The 27,997-nt window shown below is 41.3% G+C and overlaps 1 long non-coding RNA gene across 1 annotated transcript; it reads right to left on the bottom strand.

The window, feature by feature from the left end:
* Positions 1-19: 19 nt before the first annotated feature.
* LOC309852426 lies at positions 20-27,997 on the bottom strand. The gene is made up of 3 exons (XR_014305198.1): positions 25,966-27,997; positions 14,893-14,950; positions 20-183 (listed from the first exon to the last, which is right to left on the bottom strand). It is a non-coding gene; the product is annotated as an uncharacterized lncRNA (long non-coding RNA).

The following is a 27,997-nucleotide window of genomic DNA, read 5'->3' as shown; positions in this document are numbered from 1 at the left end:
AGGAAAATGCTTGGCATGATTTTAGTTCTTTTACATTTATGAAGATTTAGTTTATCCAGAATATTGTTTATTATGGTGAATATTCCACATGCAACTGTAAAGAATACATACTCTGCTGTCAATCTACAGATGTCGTTTAGATGGCATTGAAGACTTCTGTACCTTGATCTCTTGTCTGTTGATCTATCAATAGGTAAGAGATAAATGTTAAAATCTTCCACATTAATTGTAGATTTATTTACTTCTTTCAGTTTATCAATTTTCGCTTTGTGCATTTATTTTACATATACATATATATCCCCACCTTTACCAAGGTATAACTGACATATAACATTGGATAAGGTATACAATGCAATTATTTGATATATATATATGAAATGATTACCACAGAGGGTTAATTGACACCTCCATCATTCCATATAATTACCTTTTTAGGGGTGTGGTGAAAACAATCTACTTCCTTAGCAAATATCAATTATATAATTCAGTATTAACTGTAGTCATGCTTACATTAGCTTCCCAAAACGTATTCATCTTTTATCTAAAAATGTGTACCCTTTGATGAATATCTCCCCACTTTTCCCATCCCTAAGCCCCTGGCAACCACCATTCTCACTCTGTTTCTGAGTTTGGCATTTTTCAATTCTACATATAAGTGAGATCATACAGTATTTTTCTTTCTCTGACTTATTTCACTTGCATAATGCACTCAGGGTCCATCCATGTTGCCAAAAACGGCAGAAATTCTTTTCTCATGGCTGAATACCACTCCATTGTATTTACGAGTATATACATATACCACATCTTCTTAATATATTCATCTACAGATGTCTACTTAGATTTTTTCTGTATCTTGGTTATTGTTACTACTGCTGCAGTGAACGTGGCAGTGCAGATCTCTTTGAGATCTTTATATTATTTCCTTTGGATATACACCCAGAAATGGAATTGCTGGATCATATAATACTATTTTTACTTTTCTGATGCATTTCTATATTGTTTTCCATAGTAGCTGTACCAATTTACATTCCCACCAATGATGTACAAGGGATCCCTCTGTTCCATGTCATCACCAACACTGTTAAGTCTTGTCTCTCTGATAATACTTTTCTAACAGATATGTGGTGATATCTAATACTGATTTTAATTTGCATTTTCCTGATGATTAGTGATGTTGAGCACCTTTTCATGTACATGCTGGCTATTTGTATGTCTTCTTTGGAAAGGTATTTAGTCAAGTCCTTTGCCTATTTTTTACTATTGAGATTTTTGCTGTTTGAGGTTATCTGCTATTGAGTTGTATGAGTTCCTTATATTTTAGATATTAATTCCTTATCCATGTAGATGGTTTACAAATATTTTCTCAAGTCTATTGGTCAACTTCTCATTTTATTTGTTTTTCTGTGTGGAAACTTGTATTTATTTATTTATTTTTAAGATTTTATTTATTTGAGAGAGAAAATACAAATGGGGAGTGAGGAGGTTGGGGGGCAGGTATGGGAGGCACAGAAGGAGAGGGAGAGAAAATTTTGAACAGGCTGCATAGCCAAGGTGGAGCCCAAGAGTGCAGGGCTCTATCTCATGACCCTGAATATTTTCACTAAAAAGAATATGAGATTGACAGGGGTTTCCTTAAAGTACTTTAAAAATGTTGTTCCACCTACCCGTAGCATGCTGTTTTTCTGATGAGAAATTGTGTTATTAAAGTTACTGTTCTCCTATATGTAATGCATCAGTATTCCATTAAAAGCTCTCGAGATTTTTTTTCCTTTGATTTTCAGCAGTTTTATTACAGTGTGTCTCAGCAAAGGTTTCAGAAGTTTATCCTTTTTGTGGGATTACAGGCATACCTCATTTTATTGAGCTTTGCAGATCAGGCATTCTATTTTTTTTTTAAATATTTTATTTATTTATTTGACAGAGAGATAGAGAGCACAAGTAGGCAGAGCAGCAGGCAGAGGGAGAGGGAGAAGCAGGCTCTCTGCTGAGCAGGGAGCCCTATGTGGGACTAGATCCCAGGACGCTGGGATTATGACCTGAGCTGAAGGCAGCCGCTTAACTGACTGAGCCACCCAGGTGCCCCAGATCAGGCATTCTTTACAAATCAAAAGTTTGTGGCAAAAAATTTTTCCAACAGTATTTGCTCACTTTGTGTCTCTGTGTTATACTCTGGTAATTCTTACAATATATCAAAATTTTCATTATTATTATATTTGTCATAGTGATCTGTCATTAGTGATTATGACTCACTGAAAGCTCAGACGATGATTAGCATTTTTTAGCAATAAGGTGTTCATTAAGGTATGTATATTTGCTTACACAATGCTATCACACATTTAACATACTACAGTGTAGTGTAAACATAACTTTTATACACACTGGGAAGCCAAAAAATTCATTTGATTCTCTTTATTGTGACATACTTTACTGTGGATCCCAGGACCCTGAGCCCATGACCCATTGCATTATTAAAGCAGAAGCTTTAATCCACTGAGCCACCCAAGTATTCCTATTTGTTTTTTTTTTTTAAAGAGAGATTTTGAGCCAAATTTTCATTTTCCCACTATATTTATTAGAGCAGGCCAATTTCTACTTTGTCAATTTGAAAAAAATATTTTATATACATAGTATTACAATGCTATTTTAAAACTCTCCATAAATATATGTATCCCACCTTATTAAAGCTGTTGTATTTCTCATCTTTACATTGATCAAACCTGTAAGTCTAGTTTAGATCAGTGTTTTTTCCACAGAAAATAGATGTTTTATTCTTCCTCCATTAACTTCTAACTGTATGAATGGTTTCCTTCTGCTGGATTTAGGGTAATCTGTTCCTTTCCTAGATTCTTAAGCTTGGACTGCTTTGACAGCTTATCAACTCTCCACTATGTGAAAGACACTGTATTAAAACTAGGATTATAAGAGTAATCATGTGGGGCAATAATCAATTGCTAGACAGTGACTGTTAAGCAAATGAAAATTCTGGCCCTAAATTCTCATTTCCTGCATTTATTAGAGAGTACTAACTTCCCACAAAATGACTTTCCAAAAACGACTTTGATCACCTCCTGCAGGTTTCGATATATAGCAACATTATCACTCATATCTGAATGCTATCCTATTTCAACTCTGGTATTCCCTTTGAATCAAACAAAATGTAAATTTCCAAGAGGGGGTTAGAATTACTTTCTAATTGTAAGGATTAAAAATTAGCCTGAGCTCTGCATCAGGCTTCCTGCTGCAGGAAGCCTGCTTCTCTCTCTTCCACTCCTACTACTTGTGTTTCCTCTCTCACTGTGTCTCTCTCTCTGTCAAATAAATTTTTAAAATATTTTTTTTAAAAAACCTGTCAAATAAATAAATAAAATCTTAAAAAAAAAAAAAAAAGATGCAGATGCTCGATCCCAGGATCTGGGACCATGATCTGAGCCGAAGGCAGATGCTTAACTTAGCCAGCCAGGTGCCCCAGTAAATAAAATCTTTAAAACACACACACACACACACACAATTTGACAGTCATCACCTTAACCATATGATCAAATTTAGCCTCATGGTATCAATATGTGCCTCTTAATATATGACAATACAAAATATTTAACATATTTATGAAATAGTCTTACAAAATTATTTAGCCCAAACTCAATCTTTTCTCTACACTTAATTTTTTTTAATTTTCATAATTTTTTTTTTAATTTGACAGAGATCACAAGCAGGCAGAGAGGCAGGCAGAGAGAGAAGGAGAAAGCAGGCTCCCCACAGAGCAGAGAGCCCAATGCGGGGCTTCATCCCAGGACCCCAGGATCATGACCTGAGCTAAAGGCAGGGGCTTTAACCCACTGAGCCACAAAGGCGCCCCTCTACACTTAACTTCTAATGTAGATGGCAGAATAAGTTAAACGGCAACATTAGGAAACAAGCGCAACAATCCAAAATATGGAACACCCTACAAGACAACTCTAAGCATGGACTCTAAGAAGAAAAACCCAGCATCATGGAAAAAAGGAATAAAGGTAGAGAACCAAATTAGACTAAAAGAGACATATCAACTAAATGTAATTTATAAACCTAGACTTGACTCTAGATAAAAAGAAAAATAGCTATTAAAGTCAGTCTTGGGACAACTGGGAAAATTTGAACAGGCATCATTTGACATATTTTAGAAGGTGTGCTTATATTATGATTATGTAGAAAATTACAGGAAGATAATGCAAATATAACAAACTGTTAGCTTTTAAACTGGGTGGGGGTTGGATGGTAAATGCATGTTCATTATCCTTTTCAACTTTTCTGTGTTTGTAAGTTTTCATAATGACAAGATAGGGAAGTTTAATGGGCAGTTTTCCTTCCTGTTACCCTTTTGATAATTTCTAATAAAGAAGAAGTGTAAATTACAGAATACCTGTTATTTGGACTTAACTGCAAACTGCATCATACCTTTTTCTACTTCTTCAGCAATGAGCTATATTCTCATTATATATTTAAAGCTATTTTATTTTATTTTTTCCAACATTTTATTTATTTATTTTAAAGATTTTATTATTTTTTTATTTGACAGACAGAGATCACAAGTAGGCAGAGGCAGGCAGAGAGAGAGGAGGAAGCAGGCTCTCTGCTGAGCAGAAAGCCCGATGCGGGGCTCGATCCCAGGATGCTGGGATCATGACCTGAGCCGAAGGCAGAGGCTTTAACTCACTGAGCCACCCAGGCGCCCCATATTTACAGCTATTAATTCCAGAGTATTATAGCATTAATTTCCTGATGCAACTTAGGAATGAAGTTGTCTCATAGGTTCTTTATATTATTTTTTTAAAGATTTTATTTATTTGAGAGAGAGCACAACAAGCAGGTGGGGGGGGGGCAGAGGGTTAGGAAGAAACAGACTCTCTGCTGAGCATGGAGCCCAGTGTGGGACTTGATCCCAGGACCCTGAGATCATGACCTGAGCCAAAGGCAGACTTTCAATCATCTGAGCCAGCTAGGCGCCCCCTTTAATTAATTTATTTTTTAAGATTTTATTTATTTGAGAGATAGAGCACGAGCTGGGGGAGGGGCAGAAGGAGAGGGATAAGCAGACTCCCTGCTTCAGGGATGGATTCCAGTACTCTGAGATCATGACCTGAGCTGAAGGCAGACACTTAACCAACTGAGCCACCCAGGTGCCCCAATTTAATCAGGTGTATTAAATAAAAATGCAAAAGTAAATAAGAAAGTTCTTAGAAAAAATCCAGAACCATGGGGCACCATGAAATTTCAACAGACCCAAAACCAGGAAAGAAATTCAAACAGTAATAAAAAATCTTCCAAGGGGCACCTGGGTGGCTTAGTGGGTTAAGCCTCTGCCTTCACCTCAGGTCATGATTTCAGGGTCATGGGATCGAGCCCCACACTGGGCTCTCTGCTCAGCAGGGGGCCTGCTTCCCCCTCCCCCTCTGCCTGCCTCTCTGCCTACTTGTGATCTCTCTCTGTCAAATAAATAAATAAAATCTTTTTTTTAAAGACTCTCCCAAGAAACAAAAGCCCAGCGCTTAATGGTTTCCCTGGAGAATTCTACCAAACATTTAAAGAAGAGTTAATATCTATTCTTCGCAAACTGTTCCAAAAGATAGAAATGGAAAGAAAACTTCCAAACTCATTCTATGAAGCCACCATTACCTTGATCCCAAAACCAGACAAAGACCCCTCTAAAAAGGAGAATTACAGGCCAGTATCCCTAGTGAATTTGATGCAAAAATTCTCAATAAAATACTAGGAAGCTGAATCCAACAGTACATTAAAACAATTATTCACCACAATCAAGTGGGATTTATTCTGGGGCTACAGGGGTGGTTCAATATTTGCAAATCAATCAACGTGACATACCACATTAATAAAAAGATAAGAACCATACAATCCTGTCAATAGATGCAAAAAAAGCATTTGACAAAATGTAGCATCCATTTTTTAAAAATGTATTTATTTGACAGACAGAGATCACAAATAGGCAGAGAGACAGACAGAGAGAGAGGAGGAAACAGGCTTCCCACAGAGCAGGGAGCCCAATGCGGAGCTTGATCCCAGGACCCTGGGATCATGACCTGAGCTGAAGACAGGCTTTAACTCACTGTCACCCAGGTGCTCCTGTAGCATCCATTCTTGATGAAAACCCTCAAGTAGGAATAGGTGTAACATACCTCAACATCATAAAGGCCATAAATGAAAGACACACAGTTAATATCATCCTCAATGGGGAAAAAAAATGAAAGCCTTTCCCCTATGGTTGGGAACAAGACAAGGATGTCTACTCTCATTTCTGTTATTTAACACAGTACTGGAAGTCCTAGCCAGCAATCAGACAATAAAAATAAAAAGTATACAAATTAGCAAAGAGGAAGTCAAACTAATGTTCACAGCAGCATTATCGTCAACAGTCAAACTATGGAGACAGTCCAAATGTCCATAGACTAATGGATAAAGAAGATGAGCATCATGTTGTCTGCCCTGTATTTCCCTGATAATGATGTTGAGCATCTTTTAAATGTGTCTATGACCCACCTGGATGTCTTCTTGGAAAGATGTAGTGTGAGACTCCTGGGTGGCTCAGTTGGTTAGGCATCCGCCTTCAGCTCAGATCATGATTCCAGAGTCCTGGGATGGAGTCCCACTTTGGGCTCAGTGGGGAGTCTGCTCCCTCTTGTGCGTACACACACACACACACACACACACTCACTCACTTTCTCTCTCACAAATAAATAAATCCTTTTTTTAAAAAACACCAAAAAGAAAGATGTAGTGTACACACACACACACACACACACACGAATATTACTCAGCTGTCAATGAAATGAACAAAACCCAAAGCCAGGAGAAGGAAGAAAATATAATAAAGATTAGACCAGAAATAAAACAGAAACTAAAAAAAGCAACAGATCGGGGCGCCTGGGTGGCTCAGTGGGTTAAGCCGCTGCCTTCGGCTCAGGTCATGATCTCAGGGTCCTGGGATCGAGTCCCGCATCGGGCTCTCTGCTCAGCAGGGAGCCTGCTTCCTTCTCTCTCTCTCTCTCTGCCTGCCTCTCAGTGTACTTGTAATTTCTCTCTGTCAAATAAATAAATAAAATCTTTAAAAAAAAAAAAAAAGCAACAGATCACCCTGGTTCACTAAAAATACCAACAAAATTGATAAACCTTTAGCCAGAGTCATGAATTTTTTTTAAATAAAGAGGATTCAAATAAAATTAGAATTGAAAGAGGAGAAATAACTGATACCACATAAAAGAAAGATTAAAAGAGATTATGAAGGGGCGCCTGGGTGGCTCAGTGGTTAAGCCGCTGCCTTCGGCTCAGGTCATGATCCCAGGGTCCTGGGATCGAGCCCCGCATCGGGCTCTCTGCTCAGCAGGGAGCCTGCTTCCTCCTCTCTCTCTCTGCCTGCCTCTCTGCCTACTTACGATCTCTGTCTGTCAAATAAATAAATAAAATCTTTAAAAAAAAAAAAAAAAAAAAAAAAAAGAGATTATGAAAAATTATATGTCAGCAAATTGGAAAACCTCAAAGAAATGGACACATTCCTAGAAATACATAACCTCCCAAAATTGAATCAGGAAGAAATAAAAAATTTGACCAGACCAATTATTAGCAATGAAATTGAAATCAGTTATCAAAAAACTCCCAACAAACAGAAGTCCGGAACCAGACAGCTTCACAGGCAAATTCTACCAAACATTTAAAGAAGAATTAATACCTATTCTCAAACTATTCTAAAAAATAGAACAGGAAGTAAAGCTTCCAAATTCATTCTTGAAGCCAGCATTACCCTGATACCAAAACCAGATAAAGACACTACAAAATAAGGGAACTATAGGCCAATATCTCTGATGAACATAGTGGCAAAACCTCTCAATAAAATGTTAGCAAACCCAGGATGCCTGGGTAGCTCAGTCGGTTAAGCGGCTGCCTTTGGCTCGGGTCATGATCCCAGTCTCCTGGGATCAAGTCCCATATTGGGCTCCTTGCTAAGCAGGGAGCCTGCTTCTTGCTCTACCTCTGCTGCCACTCTGCCTGCCTGTGCCTCTCTCTCTCTCTCTCTGACAAATAAATAAATAAAACCTTTTAAAAAAATGTTAGCAAACTGAATCCAACAATACATTAAAAAGAGTCATTTACCACTATCAAGTGGGATCTAATCCTGGGATGCAAGGGTGGTTCAATATTTATATTCAACAAGAGAAGGATAAAAACCCTATGATCATTTCAACAGATAAAAAGCATTTGACAGGGGCACATGGGTGGCTCAGTGGGTTCAAGTCCCTGCCTTCAGCTCAGGTCATGATCCCAGGGTCCTGGGATCAAGCCCCACATTGGGCTCTCTGCTCAGCAGGGAGCCTGCTTCCCTTCCTCTCTCTCTGCCTGCCTCTCTGCCTACTTGTGATCTCTGTCTGTCAAATAAATAAATAAAATCTTAAAAAAAAAAAAAGCATTTGACAAAGTACAACATTCATTCATGATACAAACCCTCAACAAAGTAGGTTTAAGGGGAACATACCTCAACATAACAAGGGCCAAATATGAGTAACCCACAACTAATGTCATACTCAACAGTGAAAAAACTGAAAACTTTTTCCCTAAGATCAGGAACAAGATAAGGATGTCCACTCTCAACATTTTTCTTAAACATAGTACTAGAAGTGCTAGCCACAGCAATCAGACAACAAAAAAGAAATTTAAAAAATTGGTAAGAAGTAAATCTTTCACTATTTGCAGATGATGTGATAATATATATAGAAAACCTGGAAGACTCCATCAAAAAACTGCTGGAACTGATCCATGAATTCAGTAAAGTGACAGGACACAAAATCAAAATACAGAAATCTATTGTATTTCCAAACACTAATAGTGAAGCAGCAGAAAGAGAAATTTTAAAAATGGTCCCATTTATAATTGTACCAAAAATAATAAAATACTTACCTCCTTAACCAAGGAGGTAAAAGATGTATACTGTGAAAACTGTAAAACACTGATAGGGGCGCCTGGGTGGCTCAGTGGTTAAGCCGCTGCCTTCGGCTCAGGTCATGATCTCAGGGTCCTGGGATCGAGTCCCGCATCGGGCTCTCTGCTCAGCAGGGAGCCTGCTTCCTCCTCTCTCTCTCTGCCTGCCTCTCTACCTACTTGTGATTTCTCTCTGTCAAATAAATAAAATCTTTAAAAAAAAAAAAGATTAAAAAAAAAACACTGATAAAAGAAACTGAAGATGACACAAACAAATAGAAAGATGGAAATGGAAGGATAGAAATGGAAAACTGGAATCCATGCTCATGGATTGGAAGTACAAATACTATTAATATGTCTATACTACCCAAAGCAATCTACAGATTTAACACAATTGTGATCAAAATACCAAGAGCAATCCTCACAGAACTAGAACAAATAATCCTTAAATCCATGTGTATGGAACCACAAAACAAACAAACAAAACCACCAAATAGCCAAAGCAATCTTGAAAAAGAACAAAATTGCAGGAATTACAATCTCAGATTTCAAGATACCCTACAAAGTCGTAGTAATCAAAAGAATATGGTACTGACCTAAGAACAGAAACATGGACAGATCAATAGAACAGAACAGAGAACCCAAAAACAAACCCACAATTATATGGCCAATTAATCTTTAATAAAGGAGGCAAGAATATATAACGGGAAAAAGTTTCTTCAACAAATGGTACTGGGAAAACTGCACAGCTATATGCAACAGAATGAAATTGGGCCACTTTCCTATACCACACACAAAAATAAATTCAAAATAGATTGAAGACCTAAATGTGAGCCTGAAACCACAAAAATCCTAAAAGAGAACACAGGTCGTAATTTCTCTGACATTGCCCATAGCAACATTTTTCTAGATAGGTCTCCTGAGGCAAGGGAAACAGAAGCAAGAATAATGTATTGTGACTGGGGCACCTGGCTGGCTCAGTCAGTGGAAAATGTGGCTCTTGATCTCAGGGTTGTGAGTTTGGGCTCCAAACTGGGTGTAGAAATCGCTTAAAAATAAAGTCTTAGGGTGTCTGGGTGGCTCAGTTGGTTAAGCGACTGCCTTCAGCTCAGGTCATGATCCTGGATCCTGGGATGGAATCCCACAGTAGGCTCCTAGCTCCATGGGGAGTCTGCTTCTCCCTCTGACTTCCCCTCTCATGCTCTCTCGCTCTGTCTGTCTCTCTCTCAAATAAATAAATAAGACCTTTTTAAAAAATAAAATAAAATCTTAAAAATAGTAATTTATTATATCAAAATAAAAACTTCTATACGGAAAAGAAACAATGAAACTAAAAGACAACCCATCAAATGGAAGAAGATATTTGCAAATGACATATCTGATAAAGGGTTAGTATTCAAAATATATAAAGAACTGATAAAACTCACATCCAAAAAAAAAATAATCCAATTTTTAAAAAGGCAGAAGGCATGAACACACATTTCTCCAAAGAAGATACATATAGATGGCCAACAGAACATGAAGATGCTCAAAACCACAATGAGATATCATCTCACACCTATCAGAATGGCTAAAATGAAAAACACAAGAAACGGCAAGTTTTGGTGAGGATGTGGAGACAAAGGAACTCTTAGGCACTATTGGCTGGAAGGCACACTGGGTGCAGTCACGGTGGAAAACAGTATGAAGGTTCCTCAAAAAATTAGAAATAGAGAGGCTCCTGGGTCATTCAGTTGGGTGGGCATCTAACTCTTGATTTTTGGCTCAGGTCATGATCTCAGGGTCATGAGATTGAGCCCTGCGTGGGACTCTACCCTCAGTGGGAGTCCCCTGAGGAGTCTCTCCCTCTGTTTCTCCCTCTGAGGAGGGAGGTCTGTTCTCTCTCTCTCTCGTAAATAAATAAATCTTTTTTAAAAACTGGGATGCCTGGGTGGCTCAGTTGGTTGGGCAGCTGCCTTCGGCTCAGGTCATGATCCTAGTGTCCTGGGATCGAGTCCCACATTGGGCTCCTTGCTCAGCAGGGAGCCTGCTTCTCCCTCTGCCTCTGCCTGCCATTCTGTCTGCCTGTGCTCTCTCTGACAAATAAATAAAATCTTAAAAAAAAAATTAGATATATGGCATTTTATATATGGAATGAAAAAAAAAAAAAAAGAAATAGAGGGCCACCTACATGGCTCAGTTGTTAAGCGTCTGCCTTCAGCTCAGGTCATGATCTCAGGGTCCTGTAATCAACACCCAACTCGGGCTCCCTGTTTGGCGGGAAGCCTGCTTCTCCCTCTCCCACTCCCCCTCCTTGTGTTCCCTCTCTTGCTGTCTCTCTCTGTCAAATAAATGAATAAAATCTTTAAAAAGAAAAAATCAGAACTAGAATTACCATATGACTTAGTAATTCCATTACTGGGTATTTACCCAAAGAACACTAATTCAAAAAGATATATGCACCCCTATGTTTACTGCAGCATTATTTACAATAGCCAAATTATGGAAATGTCCATTGATAGATAAAGAAGACACACACACACACACATACAATGAAATATTAGCCATAAAAAATAATGAAATTTTGCCATTTCCAACAACATGGAAAGATCTAGAGGGTATAAAGCTAAGTAAAATAAGTCAGTCAGAGAATGACAAATACCATTATGATTTCACTCATATGTGAAATTTAAGAAACAAAACAAACAAACAAAAGGGACACCCCAAAAAACAGATTCTTAACTACAAAGAACAAATGGTTACCACAGGGGAGGTGGGTGAAGGGTTGGGTGAAATAGTTGAAAGGGATTAAGAACATACTTATTATTTTTTTTTTAGAATTTTTATTTATTAGAGAGAGAGAGTGCGCGCAAAAGCAGTGGGGAGAGGAAGGCAGAGGGAGAAGCAGGCTCCCTGCTCAGCAAGGAACCTGATATGGTACCTATCACAGGACTCTGGGATCATGACCTGAGCTGAAGGCAGATGCTTAAGCAACTGAGCCACCCAGCATCCCAAGAACACACTTATCTTGATGAGCACGGAATAATGCAGAGAACTGATGAATCACTATATTGTACACCTGAAACTAACACCGAATGTTAATTATACTGGAATTACTTTTTTAAGACTTTTTTTATTTATTTGACAGACTTGAGATCACAAGTAGGCAGAGAGGCAGGCAGAGAGAGAGAAGGAAGCAGGCTCCCTGGGGAGCAGAGAGCCCAATGCGGAGCTTGATCCCCGGACCCTGGGATCATGACCTGAGCCAAAGGCAGAGGCTTTAACCACTGAGCCACCCAGGTGCCCCATGGAATTATTATTTTTTTAAGACATGAAGGACACCCTGACATTTGCAACAACATGGATGGACATTGAGGGCTAAATGGAATAAATCAGACAGAAAAAGAGACTGCATAATCTCACTTATATGTGGAAATCTTAAAAAAATAAAAAAACTGAACTTCCAGATGTGGGAAGCTGGGAAGGCAAAATGGGTGAGAGTGCTCAAAAGGTACAAACTTCCAGTTATAAAATTAATAACTCCTAGGGAAGTAATGTATAGCATGTTGAATATAGTTAATAATTTCATTGTACACAGTATTTTAAAGTTGCTAAGAGTAGATCTTAAAAATTCTCATCACGAGAAAAAAATTTATTAACTGTGTGTGGTGATGGGGATGCCTGGGTGGTTCAGTCAGTTAAGCCTCTTCCTTCGACTCAGGTCATGATCCCAGGTCCTGGGATCAAGTCCTGCATCGGGGGCATCGGGCTCCCTGCTCAGTTGGGAGCCTACTTCTCCCTTTGCCTGCCCCCCTCCCCTGCTTGTGCTCTCTCTCTCGCTCTCTCCAGCAAATAAATAAAATCTTTTTAAAAAAATTTTATTTATTTATTTGACAGAGAGAGAGATCACAAGTAGGCAGAAAGGCAGGCAAAGAGAGAGGGAGAAGAGGCTCCCTGCTGAGCAGAGAGCCCAATGCAGGGCTCGATCCCAGGACCCTGAGATCATGACCCGAGCCGAAGGCAGAGGCTCAACCCACTGAGTCACCCAGGTGCCCCAAATCTTTTTTTTTTTTTTTAAAGATTTTATTTATTGGGACACCTGGATGGCTCAGTGGGTTTAAGCCCATGCCTTCAGCTCGGGTCATGATCCCAGAGCCATTGAGTCCCACATCAGGCTCTCTGCTCAGGAGGAAGCCTGCATCCCCTCTCTCTCTGCCTGTCACTCTGCCTACTTGTGATCTCTGCCAAATAAATAAAACCTTTTTTAAAAAAAGATTTATTTATTTGACAGAGAGAGAGATCACAGGTAGGCAGAGAGGCAGGCAGAGAGTGGGAGGGGGAGCAGGCTCCCCGCTGAGCAGAGAGCCCAATGCAGGGCTTGATCTGAGGACCCTGAGATCATGACCCTAGCCTGAAGGCAGAGGCTTAACCCACTGAGCCACCCAGGTGCCTCAAATAAAATCTAAAAACAAAAACAAAAACAAAACAAAACTGTGTGGTGATGGATGTTAACTAGACTTATGAGATCATTTCACAAAATATACATATATTGAATTATGTTGTACACCCAAAACTAATGTTATATGTCAATTATGTCTCAGTAAAAAATGATAAGAGCTATGGAGAAAAATTAATTAGGAAAAGGGTGATAAGAAGTGCATTGGTTGAGGTGCTATTCTATACAGGGTGGTCAAGGACAACTTTTCCAATTTGGTAACATCTGAGTTAAGTCTTGAAGAAAGTAAAGGAGTAAGTGATACCAGGAGTAAGAAAATTCCAGGCAGGGGAATCAGCAAACTCATACACAGAGGGGTCAGAATTAAGTTATTAAAAAAATTTAGAGAAGATAAAGTCAGGTTAACAGAGAGCCAGATCACATAGGGCTATAAAACCAACCGTAGAGACTTTGATTTTTATTCTGAAATGGAAAACCACAGAAAGCTTTAAGTTAAGAAGTGACATAATCTGACGTACGTTTTGGAAGAATGACCCTGGCTATTGTGTTAAGAAGTAATTTTAGGAAGGCAAAAGAGGAAGTGGAGACCAGTTAATAGGTTACTCTACAAATCAAATGAGAAAACTGTCACCTAGATGTGGATCAGCTGAACTTTTACATGCAAAGGCTTCCAGCATCTGAACTGCCCTCTCACCTGGGCATAGGTGTTAGTCCACAATGTTGAAAATGCATATGCTCCATCTCACAGTTTCCATTAATTGCATAAAACTCCCCTTACAGTGGGAATTACTTAAAATTTCCTTATTTATGAAACTAATTTAGGTTATTATTATCTTAAAGATTGCCCTAAGGTGGTGGTTCGGGATCTATCTTTTTTGTAATCCTTAGTGTCATAGTATCTCTCCCTTTAGAAGTCAAGGATGGACATGGATTGATTCCAGGTTGAGTACCGCCAAATAGAACCATTTGAGCCTTTAATTCAAAACAGACCTGGAAACTGGTCCAAGTGTTTACTCACAGATTACCTGGTAAATCCTGGTCTTATTGGTACAGAAGTCATTGATCAAGCCCCCAATCTCATTTATACCTCAAAAATAACTGGCAAAGTGAAAGATCTTATAATGTACTTGGACTGAGACTAGCCAATACCATCCCATAAATTGCATGGCTTTCAATACCAGGACTGTGGTATGTGATGTTACATACAAGGCAATCTTGTTTCCAACAATTCTTTTATGAAAAGGCTCTTGTATTTACCTGACTAGACCAGCAAAGATCTTAGTAGAGATCTGGCACATAGAAGAAACTGCCAAATTAATACTAAGAGGGAGGAGATAGATTTAAAAACTGAGTATTTGCATCTAACTCCAAGGCCCCATATACAATTGGTTTGTTGAATGGGCTTTTGGTAGTCAGGAACTGTCAGAAGAGGGAAAAAATTATGCTCTGAGAAACGAGAACTATTTCAGGGAAGAAAGAAAAAAACCCCAAAGCACCTTGATCGTGGCCTCTGGCTGTTCAATAATCATTCTTTAGTCTTCCTCTTAGCAGAAACTGTATAAAGAAAGAAGAAGAAATTGATGAGACACTGGGTTTTCTCGGAATTCTAGTTGACCAGGTTGGAACACACACACTTCCTCCAGTCCCTCACTGTCACCACAGACATACAAGGGAAAGTCAGGGAAGACTAGAGTCCAGCCTAATGTAGTTACAGGAAAGGATCAGAATCAGTCATGAACTCACAGATGTCTCCTGGATAGAATGGTGAGTCACACCTGCACATTTACAAAACCCTCCACCTCATGTGCAAACATGGTTCTGTACCAAGTCACTCACTTACATATAATCCCACATACACACCTAGGGGACACACAAAGTCAGAATCACACAGCCTTTCCACACCCACAAACCCCTTCCCCAAAGCCAGACAATCACAATCTCTCTCTCTCACACACACACACAAACACCCCCCAAGGGGGTCACACTACTCACACCTGCACAGCCACAGACACCTAACACCACACAGTCACAGACCCCCCCCCACACACACGGTGCCGCACATGCTCCCAAAATCCCACACACACCCCTACCGCCCGACACAGTCCCAAATGCACAATCACCTGTCCTCTACGTCCCTGTGCACGACGGTGCAGTCATGCAATCACAATCACATACCCATTCTGGGAAGATGCACAGTCCCAAGCACCCTACTCCATCACCACATACAGTCACAATCACACACCACGACGACACTCAGTAACAATCACAAATAACCCCTCTCCCCTCCAGTTTCCCTCCTTCCCCTCTCTTTCTCTCTCTCTGACACACACACACACACACACACACACACTCACTCTCTCTCTCTCTTCTCTTCAGTCCGCTCCGGACACGAAATGCTCCTACCTGAACTAGTCCTAGTCCTTCCCTAGTTCCGTTCTGGCCCGAACAGGCTAAGTTGCCCCGAACTCCAAACGCCCCGCAGCTACTAACTCGGGGAAGCCAACGGTTCCGCCATCCCGCAAAGCGGCCGAAATCCTGAGGAAGGTAGCGTCCACCTGCGGAGTCCTCTGGAAAATGTAGTCCGGAAGCGGGCAGCAGGCCTCGGGACTCCTCTCAGCGTGGACACTGCGCTCGTACAGCTTCTCCGCGCCAAACAGAACCGCCAGACCCGACGCGGAGCGGCTGGTACGCGGAGCCGGTCGGCTGGATGCAACCGTCAGGCCTCCAGGCGCCTGGACCCGGGCGGCTCGAGCGCCGCCGTAGGCACGGAACAAGACGCCCGTTTCGAAGCGACGCCGCCTCGAGCCGCAGCGTCTGTGGGAAATGTAGTCCTGGCCGGAAAAGCAGACGCTCAGACTAGTATGAGAACGGACACCTGGTCTCGGCCATGGGAATCCGAGCGGCGGCGGCGCCGGATAGATATCTGGAGGAGCTGGTACGCCCTCTGCACGCAAAGGGCTGACATTTCATCTTTGTCGGTGACCGCAAACCTCGGTCGCTTAGCGCTGAGGGTGAGTGAAGGTGGGACCTGGTGCTCTCTTTCTGGACCATTTGGAGGCGACGACAGGGAAAGGAATCACGGGCTAGCAGGGAGACGTGGGGACGCGCCCGAGGGACGCGCTCAGGTGCAGAAGGCGGCCGGGCAAAGGCGAGTCCGGAGATGCTGCGTTGTGACAGCAGAGGTGACTGGGTGTTGTGTACATGTGAGCATAGGACACCTATTTGGGAGAGCAGGATTGTATCTGTGTATCACCAATTAACAACCACTAAGCCTCATCCGTAAAATGGTAAGAAGGCATCTTTTTGGAGCATCAGTTTTCTTTGAAGGTTGACAGGAGGAACATAAAATGGGTTTTTAGGTTAAAATAGACATGTTTTTATTGCGCCTGGGTGGCTTAGTTGGTTAAGCAACTGACTTCAGCTCAGGTCATGATCCTGGACTTCCCAGGATCGAGTCCTACATTGGGCTCCCTGCTCAGCAAGGAGTCGGCTTCTCCCTCTGACCTTCTCCCCTCTCGTGCTCTCTCTCTTTCTCTCCCATCTATAAATAAAATATTAAAAATAAAATGTTTAGTATGGATTAAAATACTAATATAACATGCTTTTAAAGCAAGAAAGAAGGTTGCCAAATAATTGTTAAGAGATGTTTGATTTTCGGCAAAGAAGAAGTCAAATTATCACTCTTCGCAGATGATATGATACTATATGTGGAAAACCCAAAAGACTCCACTTCAAAACTGCTAGAACTTATACAGGAATTCAGTAAAGTGTCAGGATATAAAATCAATGCACAGAAATCAGTTGCATTTCTCTACACCAACAACAAGACAGAAGAAAGAGAAATTAAGGAGTCAATCCCATTTACAATTGCACCCAAAACCATAAGATACCTAGGAATAAACCTAACCAAAGAGGCACAGAATCTATACTCAGAAAACTATAAAGTACTCATGAAAGAAATTGAGAAAGACACAGAGAAATGGAAAAATGTTCCATGTTCCTGGATTGGAAGAATAAATATTGTGAAAATGTCTATGCTACCTAAAGCAATCTACACATTTAATGCAATTCCTATCAAAGTACCATCCATCTTTTTCAAAGAAATGGAACAAATAATTCTAAAATTTATATGGAACCAGAAAAGACCTCGAATAGCCAAAGGGATATTGAAAAAGAAAGCCAAAGTTGGTGGCATCACAATTCCGGATTTCAAGCTCTATTACAAAGCTGTCATCATCAAGACAGCATGTTACTGGCACAAAAACAGACACATAGATCAATGGAACAGAATAGAGAGCCCAGAAATAGACCCTCAACTCTACAGTCAACTAATCTTCGACAAAGCAGGAAAGACTGTCTAATGGAAAAAAGACAGCCTCTTCAATAAATGGTGCTGGGAAAATTGGACAGCCACATGCAGAAAAATGAAATTGGACCATTTCCTTACACCACACACGAAAATAGACTCAAAATGGAGGAAGGACCTCAATGTGCGAAAGGAATCCATCAAAATCCTTGAGGAGAACACAGGCAGCAACCTCTTCGACCTCAGCCGCAGCAACATCTTCCTAGGAACAACGCCAAAGGCAAGGGAAGCAAGGGCAAAAATGAACTATTGGGATTTCATCAAGATCAAAAGCTTTTGCACAGCAAAAGAAACAGTTAACAAAATCAAAAGACAACTGGCAGAATGGGAGAAGATATTTGCAAACGACATATCAGATAAAGGACCTAGTGTCCAGAATCTATAAAGAACTTAGCAAACTCAACACCCAAAGAATAAATAATCCAATCAAGAAATGGGCAGAGGACATGAACAGACATTTCTGCAAAGAAGACATCCAGATGGCCAACAGACACATGAAAAAGTGCTCCATATCACTCGGCATCAGGGAAATACAAATCAAAACCACAATGAGATATCACCTCACACCAGTCAGAATGGCTAAAATCAACAAGTCAGGAAATGACAGATGCTGGCGAGGATGCGGAGAAAGGGGAACTCTCCTACACTGTTGGTGGGAATGCAAGCTGGTGCAGCCACTCTGGAAAACAGCATGGAGGTTCCTCAAAATGTTGAAAATAGAACTGCTCTATGACCCAGCAATTGCACTACTGGGTATTTACCCTAAAGATACAAACGTAGTGATCCAAAGGGGCACGTCACCCGAATGTTTATAGCAGCAATGTCCACAATAGCCAAACTATGGAAAGAACCTAGATGTCCATCAACAGATGAATGGATCAAGAAGATGTGGTATATATACACAATGGAATACTATGCAGCCATCAAAAGAAATGAAATCCTGCCATTTGCGATGACGTGGATGGAACTAGAGCGTATCATGCTTAGCGAAATAAGTCAAGCAGAGAAAGACAACTATCATATGATCTCCCTGATATGAGGAAGTGGTGATGCAACATGGGGGCTTAAGTGGGTAGAAGAAGAATAAATGAAACAAGATGGAATTGGGAGGGAGACAAACCATAAGTGACTCTTAATCTCACAAAACAAACTGAGGGTTGCTGGGGGGGAGGGGGGTTGGGAGAAGGGGGTGGGATTATGGACATTGGGGAGGGTATGTGCTTTGGTGAGTGCTGTGAAGTGTGTAAACCTGGTGATTCACAGACCTGTACCCCTGGGGATAAAAATATATGTTTATAAAAAATAAAAAATTTTAAAAAAGAGAGATGTTTGATTTTATCAGTCAAGATTCTCAAGTTTAGAAACATACTTTCTTATGTATGTTTAATCAAACTGCTAAAATATTTAGGTTTAAATCTACCACCTATTTGTTTTCTGTTTATTCCACCTGTTGACAGTCCTAACCTTTTCAGAGTACAGGTTAGTTATTTTGTATAATGTTCTTCAGTTTGGGTTTACCTGATGTTTTCTCATCATTTATATATATTTTTAAAAGATTTATTTTTTGAGGGAGACAAAGAGCCTGCAAGTGTGTGGAGGGAGGGGCAGAGGGAGAGGGAGAGAGAGAATCTCAAGCAGAACTCCCCCCTGAGCACCACAGGTCTCAGTCTCAGGACCCATGACATCATGACCTCATCTGAAATCAAGTCCCCCACACAGCCGACTGAGCCACCCAGGTGCTCCTCATCGATTATACATTCTGGGAAATAACCCATACAAGTGATGTTATGCTATTACCAGTTTATCCTATCCGGAGACACACAATGTCAATATATTCCATTACCTGCAATGTTAAAAAGATTTTATTTATTTGACAGACAGAGATCACAAGTAGGCAGAGGCAGGCAGAGAGAGAGAGACGGAAAAGCAGTCTGCCTGCCAACCAGAGAGCCTGATCCTGGGCTCGACCCCAGGATCCCAGGATCATGACCCAAGCCAAAGACAGAGGCTTTAACCCACTGAGCCACCCAGGCGCCCCAATCATAATTTTTATTACTTAGTTTAAATAGGGTCCAGGGCGCCTGGGTGGCTCAGTGGGTTAAGCCGCTGCCTTCGGCTCAGGTCATGATCTCAGGGTCCTGGGATCGAGTCCCGCGTCGGGCTCTCTGCTCAGCAGGGAGCCTGCTTCCCTCTCTCTCTCTCTCTCTGCCTGCCTCTCCATCTACTTGTGATTTCTCTCTGTCAAATAAATAAATAAAATCTTTAAAAAAAAAAATAAAAATAAATAGGGTCCATGACTTTCTCCACTGCAGAGTTAATGAATTTGTAGCATTTATCAGTGAATTAAAAAAAAAAAAAAAAAAAAAGGAAACCGACTGGCAAAGGAGTTTGAGAAATGTGGTTTTCAGACTCCCAGTCCCAGCATTAGAGAAGCCTATAAAAGGTTCAATGTGGAGCTAAAAAACAATAGGTTAATAACCAACACGTGGTCATCCTACAAATTTCCTTCACCTCTCTATATTTATTTATTTTTCTTTTCCAGTAGTGCAGTCCCCCCACTGGTTACCAGAACTAGGTGCTCCAGAGGTGTGCCCGATGTGGGCTGCCTGTGCCCCTCTGTTATGGCTGCCCTGGCAACTGCCACCATGCTAGGGGATGGGGCTGGCCATCAGCCACCCTAAAACCTGGAGTAACTACTGTGGGTGCATTGGTGGGCAGAGCTTACCCTGGGGTTGCCAACTGAGAGGCCCACCTATGGTTGGCAGACCTTTACCTCTTTTTTATGTTGGATTACTGGTTTCTGGAGCGGTGTCTTCTTTTATTCTTGGTTTAATCTTTCCCTTACCACATTGAAAAAGGTTAATATGGAGTAAAAATTTTGAGTCCTTATAAGTCTAAAAGGTCTTTATTCTACCAATTTTGGATAATAGCCCAAATAGACTTGACATTTTAGATTAGGCATTGTTTGCCCTTAGAATTCTGAGAGAATTATACAAAGTTTATGGTTTTTTATCTTAAAGTATGCTGACAGTTTGTGTTCTGTTTTTCTTTCTCTTTGGAAGCACTTAAGATCTCTACGTACCTAGTTTTCTGAAATTTCACAAAGGTGTACTTTGGCATGGGTCTTTTTGTGAATTGTACAGGGACCTCTTTATTTTGAAGAATCATGACCTATATTTCTAGACAGTTTATATTTGTTCTCTGAAAGTTTCCTCCATTCAGTTTGCTCCTCTCTCTCTTTAACTCCTTTTATCTGAATATTGAAATCCCTAATTTTATGTTATCTTTTTCATCTATTACCCTTTTAAAATTTCTTTTTCCTACAACTGAGTGATTTCCACAACACTATTTCCCATTTCTACTATTAAAATTTTAATAATAGGGGCGCCTGGGTGGCTCAGTGGGTTAAAGCCTCTGCCTTCAGCTCAGATCATGATCCCAGGGTCCTGGGATCGAGCCCCACATCGGGCTCTCTGCTCAGCGGGGAGTCTGCTTCCTCCTCTCTCTCCGCCTGCCTCTCTGCCTACTTGTGATCTCTGTCAAATGGATAAATAAAATTTTTAAAAACAATTTTTAATAATAGTTATCTTTTTATTTCAAGAGCTGTTTTTAGGGGCACCTTGGTGGCTTATTCAGTTAAGCATCTGCCATTACCTCACATCATGCTTCCAGAGTCCTGGAATCAAGCCCTGCATCAGGCTCCCTACACAGCAGAGAGCCTGCTTCTCCTTCTCCCTCTGCTGCTCCCCCTGCTTGTGCTCTCTCTGTCAAATAAATAATTTTTTTTTTTTAAAGAATAGGGTTGGGGCGCCTGGGTGGCTCAGTGGGTTGGGGCCTCTGCCTTCAGCTCAGGTCATGACCCTGGGGTCCTGAGATCGAGCTCTACTTTGGGCTCTCTGCTCAGCAGGGAGCCTGCTTCCCTTCCTCTCTCTGCCTGCTTCTCTGCCTACTTGTGATCTCTGTCAAATAAATAAATAAAATATTTTTTAAAAATAAAATAAAAATTTAAAAAGAATAAACTTTTTAAAAAGGAGCAGTTTTTGTAGTACCCATTATTTGTTTCCCTAATATAATACCTTATCTCTCTTTGGTATTGGGGGTTTTGATGGCTTGTTTTTGTTTTTATGTCTTTTTTCTGTTCCTTAATGTATCCATTTCCTTGGAAATTCTTTTTCCATTGTTTTCATTTGTCTTTCCTATCACTAGGCTTACATTAACATATTAGATTTTCCCTTATTTACAGATTAATAGCTGCCCTTTCATCTTCATTGAATTCAGATATTTCTTTGTCAGTCTCAAAATGTTAGTATTACAGATTTTCTCCTGGGCTATTCCATTTCTCCAAAGAAGAGTCTTCTCATCTCTTAAATACCAGAATTTTGGAAGTTCAACAGTAATGAGGACCCACCATTTATTTAATCCCCCTGATTTGGGGTGTCTGGGTGGCTCAGTCAGTTAAAGGTCCAACTCTTGATTTCAGCTCAGGTCATGATTTCAGGGTCATGAGGTAGAGCTCCACAGTGCTCAGTGTGGAGTCTGCTTAAGATTCTCTCTCTTCACAGCACCTGGATGGCTGAGGTCATGATCTCAGGGTTCTGGGATCGAGTCCTGCTTGGGCTTCCTGCTCAGTGGAGAGTCTGCATCTCCCTCTCCCTCTATCCTGACCCCTGCTTGTGTTCTCTTTCTCTACCTCTCTCTCAAATAAATAAAATCTTTAAAAAAAAAAAAAAAGATTCTCTTCCTCTCCCTACCCCTCCCACCACTCACATGCATTCTCTCTCAAAAAAGAAAAAAAAAATTAATCCCCCTGATTTCAGTTTGGTGCCTTTCCCTGCCATCTGCTTTTCTTTCTTTTTTTCTCTTAAAATTTTTTATCTTTATTTTAGAGTTGAAAGCTTAATTTAGACTTAACATATTATAAAGGAATCCATGTAATAAAGAAATGATATGAATATTATAAGTGTATTATAACTCATGTTATTTTGCAGTAACCCCTACTAACTGAAATCTGTATTAACAGGGATTCACAAAGCTTATCAAATACTTGAGAATACACTGTGGAGAGAAACCCAATGAACTAACTTTCTCCATGTGAGGGCTTATATTCACACTCAACTTATTAGTCACTAGAGTAATAATGCAGCAAAGGAAACCTGTACATGTAAGGCTACTGGAACATTTAGCCAGTTACTCCAACTGGAGGCATATGAGAAAATTCAAACAGTGGAGAAACTCAATGACAGTAACAAGTTTGGAGAACTGTTCTGCCAGAAGCACAACTCCATAGAACTTGAGAAAATGTAAACCTTTTTGCATTTTCCATTTAGATGTCAAACCTCATAAGTCACCAGCAAATTCCTATTGGAAAGAAATTTTATTCATGTAAGAAATGTGGGAAAGCCTTTAGCCACAAACCAAATATCACTGATCATGAGAAAATCCATATGGAAGAGAAACCCTTTGAATGTAATGAATGTGAAAAAGACCTCAGTCAGAAGGAATGCCTCACCAAGCATCACACTGCTCACTCTGGAGAGAAATCCTACAAATGTAATGAATGTGGAAAATCCTTCAACAGAAAGAAAATCTCATTACCCATCAGAAAATTCATACTAGTGAGAAGCCATTTGGATGTAATTACTGTGAGAAAGCTTTTATTCAGAAGTCAAGCCTCATTAAACACCAGAAAATGTATACTGGAGAAAATCCTATACATGTAAAGAATGTGGGAAAACCTACAGCAGCAAATCAAATCTCACAAAGCATGAGAAAATTCATACTGGAGAAAAACCTTTTAGATGTAATGAATGTGGAACAGCCTTTAGCCAGAAGCAATATCTCATTAAACGTCACAACATTCATACAGGAGACAAACAAACCCTTTGAGTGTAATAAATGTGGAAAATCCTTCTCTCAGGGCGCCTGGGTGGCTCAGTGGGTTAAGCCTCTGCCTTCGGCTCAGGTCATGATCTCAGGGTCCTGCTCAGCAGGGAGCCTGCTCTCCCCCCACCCCCGCCTCTCTGCCTACTTGTGATCTCTCTCTCTGTGTTAAATAAATAAATAAAATCTTTTTTTTTTTTTTAATTCTCAGGAGGGGTCACCCAGGTGGCTCAGTCAGTTAAGCATCTGCTTTCACCTGAAGTCATGATCTCCAGGTCCTGGGATCAAGCCCCGTGTCAGGTTCCCCATTCAGCAGGGAGTCTGCTTCCTTCTCTCTCTCCCTCTGCCCCTCCTCCCTGCTCATTCATTCTCTCTCTCTCTCTCTCTCTCTCAAATAAATTAAATCTTAAAAAAAAAAAAAAAAAGAACTCTCAGGAAAAGGAAAAGACTCTTGTGCTCTGAAAAATAAGACGGCACTTTCAGGAAAGAAAACAGCCACTAACCTCATAGTTTATAGATCACCATTTCTTTCCTTGTCCTCTGGGGACCTTTCCTGGAAATGGGCAGAAATAGGTGAAGGAATCATGAAATATGGGTCCCTGCTTATAACCCAGACTGACCCAGAAAAATCACAGCCTCAATCCTTCCCCACTTGTCACAGACCCACAGAGGCAGTCTGGGCAAGCAGGCCCTCCCAGGAGTAGAGAAGAGCCAAATTCCTCTAAAAGGTAGTCCAAGGTAGGACAATTCAGAAGATGTAGGGGATCTCCTCCTCCTATTCCAGAATTAAACTGGTGGAAACCTCCAACTCTAAGTTTCATTCCATGACCTGGTATAGAGCTTAGAGACTCTTCACCTGAAAACTACTCTGGGCTCATGTTCTTCCTTGAGGGTGATTTCTATGAAGCTCTCCTGTCACAATAAGGTAGGAGGGCAGAGGGGCAGCACAGACCCCACAGAAGCTTCTAGAAACTCTAATATTCACAGTTAGCCTCAGGGTGCACATCACTCACATAATGCCCAATCTGTGTTAGCTCCTAATATAATAGAGACTGGAGATGCCAAGAGAATATTGTATGGATCCTGCTCACAGGAGGGTACAGAGGCACTGTTGATAAGCAAGGGGACAAGTCTGGTAGAAAAACAGGAGATTGACACTAATACCAATCCCAGAAACACAGAAATAAGAAACTGCACCCATCCCCTGCCAGTTACACTCCCATGGTCAAATGCTGAAAACTTCCTTCAAAACTTCCTTCAAAATCCCCCAAAACACCATTGCACAGCCAATAGAGATCCCAGAAACACTGAAATGAAGAAACTTCCCACACCCACTCGCCTCCCAGCTGAACTCTTATATTGTGACACAGGATAACCACACTCAGTCACCCTCACAGAAACCCAAAAGCACCACCACACAGCCACAAACCCATCATTAGAAACATTCCAGTCCATTCCCAGCCAAATTTCTACCCATTCGGTAACACAAATGGTGACATACAGCCACATAAACAGGGCACACATTGTCAAAGATCCACAGAAGCACTAATGCGCTGTCATAATCCAACCAATACATATCTCAGAGACACAATTATGGAGATTTATTTAAAAAATCTTTTTTTTTTTTAAGACTTTGTTTATTTGACAGAGAGAAAGTGAGAGAGGGAATACAAGCAGGGGAGTGGGAGAGGAAGAAGTAGGCTTCCAGCTGAGCAGAGAGCCCTTTGCCAGGCTGGTTCCCAGGACTCTGGGATCACGACTTGAGCGTAAGGCAGAGGCTTAAGGCAGACACTCACCCAGGCATCCCTATAAAAATAAAATCTTTTTTTAAAAAATGGGGCACCTGGCTGGGTCAGTGCAGCATGCCACTCTTGGACTTGGGGTTTTAAGTTCAAATCCCACTTTCGTGGGGTACGTGTAGAAAGATTACTTCAAAATCTTAAAAAAACAAAAATAAGCCCCAAGTATGGAAATATGTTCATACCATCTCCACCGCCCTTCACCTCCAAATCCTTACCAGAATAAATGACACAAATGGTCACATGCAGTCACATTCGATCACAATCACATACCACTACACTCTCAGTAGCTGGACAATACAAAGACAACCCCTCCAAAACACAGTCAATAATATAGACAAGAGACTCACTGTCCGCGTTGTTACAAACGGTTACACGCATAATCCTGCAGTCACAATCATGCAAGAGTCACACAGCCCGCCAGTGCCCCACCCCCCACTGCGTGAGCGCGCGCACGTCACCCGCGGGGCTCCCCGCTCCCTCACCAACAGACCTTCTCTCGTGCATGCGTTCATTTCACCTACTTCAAACTGAAGGAACGAAGCTACTGACTGACATGCGACCACCGCAGCCTGGCTCGTAGACGAGGGTACTGGGACAGAGAGTAGCCTCGGGCACAGCGGTCGTGCTGCTCAGACCCCGGAAAGCCGCGAACCGCGCCAAACTGGGCGGTAGATTCTGGCCCGGTGACTGGAGTTGCGGTAAACTGCGGGGCCTCAGGAAATCCTGAGTTCACTCACTCTGGGCACCAGAGATGTAGTCAAAGCACGAACTGGGGCAGGTGGTAGCCTCCAGGAGGAGAAGGTTCCAGGAAATGTAGGCCAGAGCTAGATGTCACCTAGAGGCGCGGTGGACCCTATGAAATGTAATCGTGAGTGGAGCCAGCCTCGCCCGACTGGCCAGAGCGCCTCTCTGTGGCACCTGCCAGCTCGCTGTGGTTGTCCCTGCGCAGAACCGGCCCCTCCACCCCAGAATCGAGCCTATTCCCTCCGCTGGGATCAATTCACGCCTCCTAGAAGCGAATCAGTGCGCTGCGAAGACGTGTGGTAGTCCCAGGGAGGGGGAAAACCGTGCAGCTCTAAAGGGAGGCTGTGATCATGGGAAGTGAAGGGAGGCACCTGTCGAAGGGATTCAGAGTGTGGGACGCTTAGCAACAGACCCTATGACTCTTCATAAATATTGATACATTACACCTCTAGGGGGCAATGAGGAAGGCTCCTTTTCAAACTGTGGGTCAGAAAATCCGAAGAAATAAAACAGACGCCTGGCTGGCTCAGCAGGTGGAGCATGGATCTGGATCTCAGGACTGAGTTTGAGCCCCAAGCTGGGTGTAGAGATAACTTAAAAATAAAATTAAAAAAAAAAAAAAGAAAAAAAAGAAAAAGAAAGGAAGGAAGGAAAATGGAAGGAAGAAAGAAAGGAAAAGAAAAGAAAAGAAAGAAAACAAAAATCAAGTGAATTAGAATTTCACAAGTTTTCTAGCCACTGAACAGGATAACAGGAATTTGAGAAGAGGAAACGGGAAATAAAATAGTGAAAATGATCAATACAAGAAAATATCCTAAAATTGACAGACATGTTGAGTCAATAAGAGGAAAGTCCATGGAGTACCAAGCACCAGTGAATGAAAAAGATCCATTCTGAGGCATGTATTTAGACAATATCAAAGCATTAGTGATGGCTGACTTCCACTACTAGCCAACATGAGATAAAACCGTTATTGGAGTATCTAATAACTACATTAATGACTATTTAACACTGGACCAGATACAAAAGGCAACCATCCAAGGACTCAGAAATGTAAACAATCTCGGGGCGGGGATGGGGGGAGATAAAAACTGGAAGAATGAACAGTACTGTGGTATGTTACCTGGAGTATTTTTCTTCCTCATTTCCTGGCTTTGCCTGGAAGAAGGGCATGTCCTAGAACATACCAAAAGCTACAAACAAAATCCTTTCTTTCTAGGCAGAAGACTAGAAAAAGAGGCTTCTGAATGGGAGTGGGGTAAAATTTCCCCTTTTTTCTCTTCTTTCTTTCCTACTAACTTTGCACCGAGACCAGTCCTGAGGCTAGAGGGTCACTACAGTGGCCGTCAACAGAACCAAGAAAAGAGGCCCACGGGGTCCAAAGAGGGTATGTTATTTTTTTTTCCTTCTTTACTTGTGACATCTCACCACAGGGTGAGTTGTGTGACAGCTTGGGGGAGGGGGGAACAACCACAGAAACTCACTCTTTCTAACCTGAGGACTGGCAAAAAGTGGCCCCTGGCAGCCATAGGTCAGGGGAAAATCCTGGAGAGACCTAGAGAAGGGGATCCCCTGACCCTGTGAATGAACTGGCACAAGACCCATACTCACCCTCAAGCTGTACATGAATGGAACAGACTCAGAGAAGCATAAAAAGGCTCTGAGAAGTGAGCTGTGATATAAACCATGACACCAAGTCCTTGACTAACCTCAGGGTGGCATGTGTATGGGCAATGCCCAAAGCAGCATAGTAAAGCCTTCGAAAATTGAACTGATATTGAATCCATGACCCACAGAAAGTTAAGCAAA

This window comes from Mustela nivalis (genome assembly GCF_964662115.1).
Source record: "Mustela nivalis genome assembly, chromosome: 18".
Taxonomy (NCBI): Eukaryota; Metazoa; Chordata; class Mammalia; order Carnivora; family Mustelidae; genus Mustela; species Mustela nivalis.
Note: the sequence above shows the minus strand (reverse complement) of the source record. Positions and strands in the feature narration are given on the sequence as shown.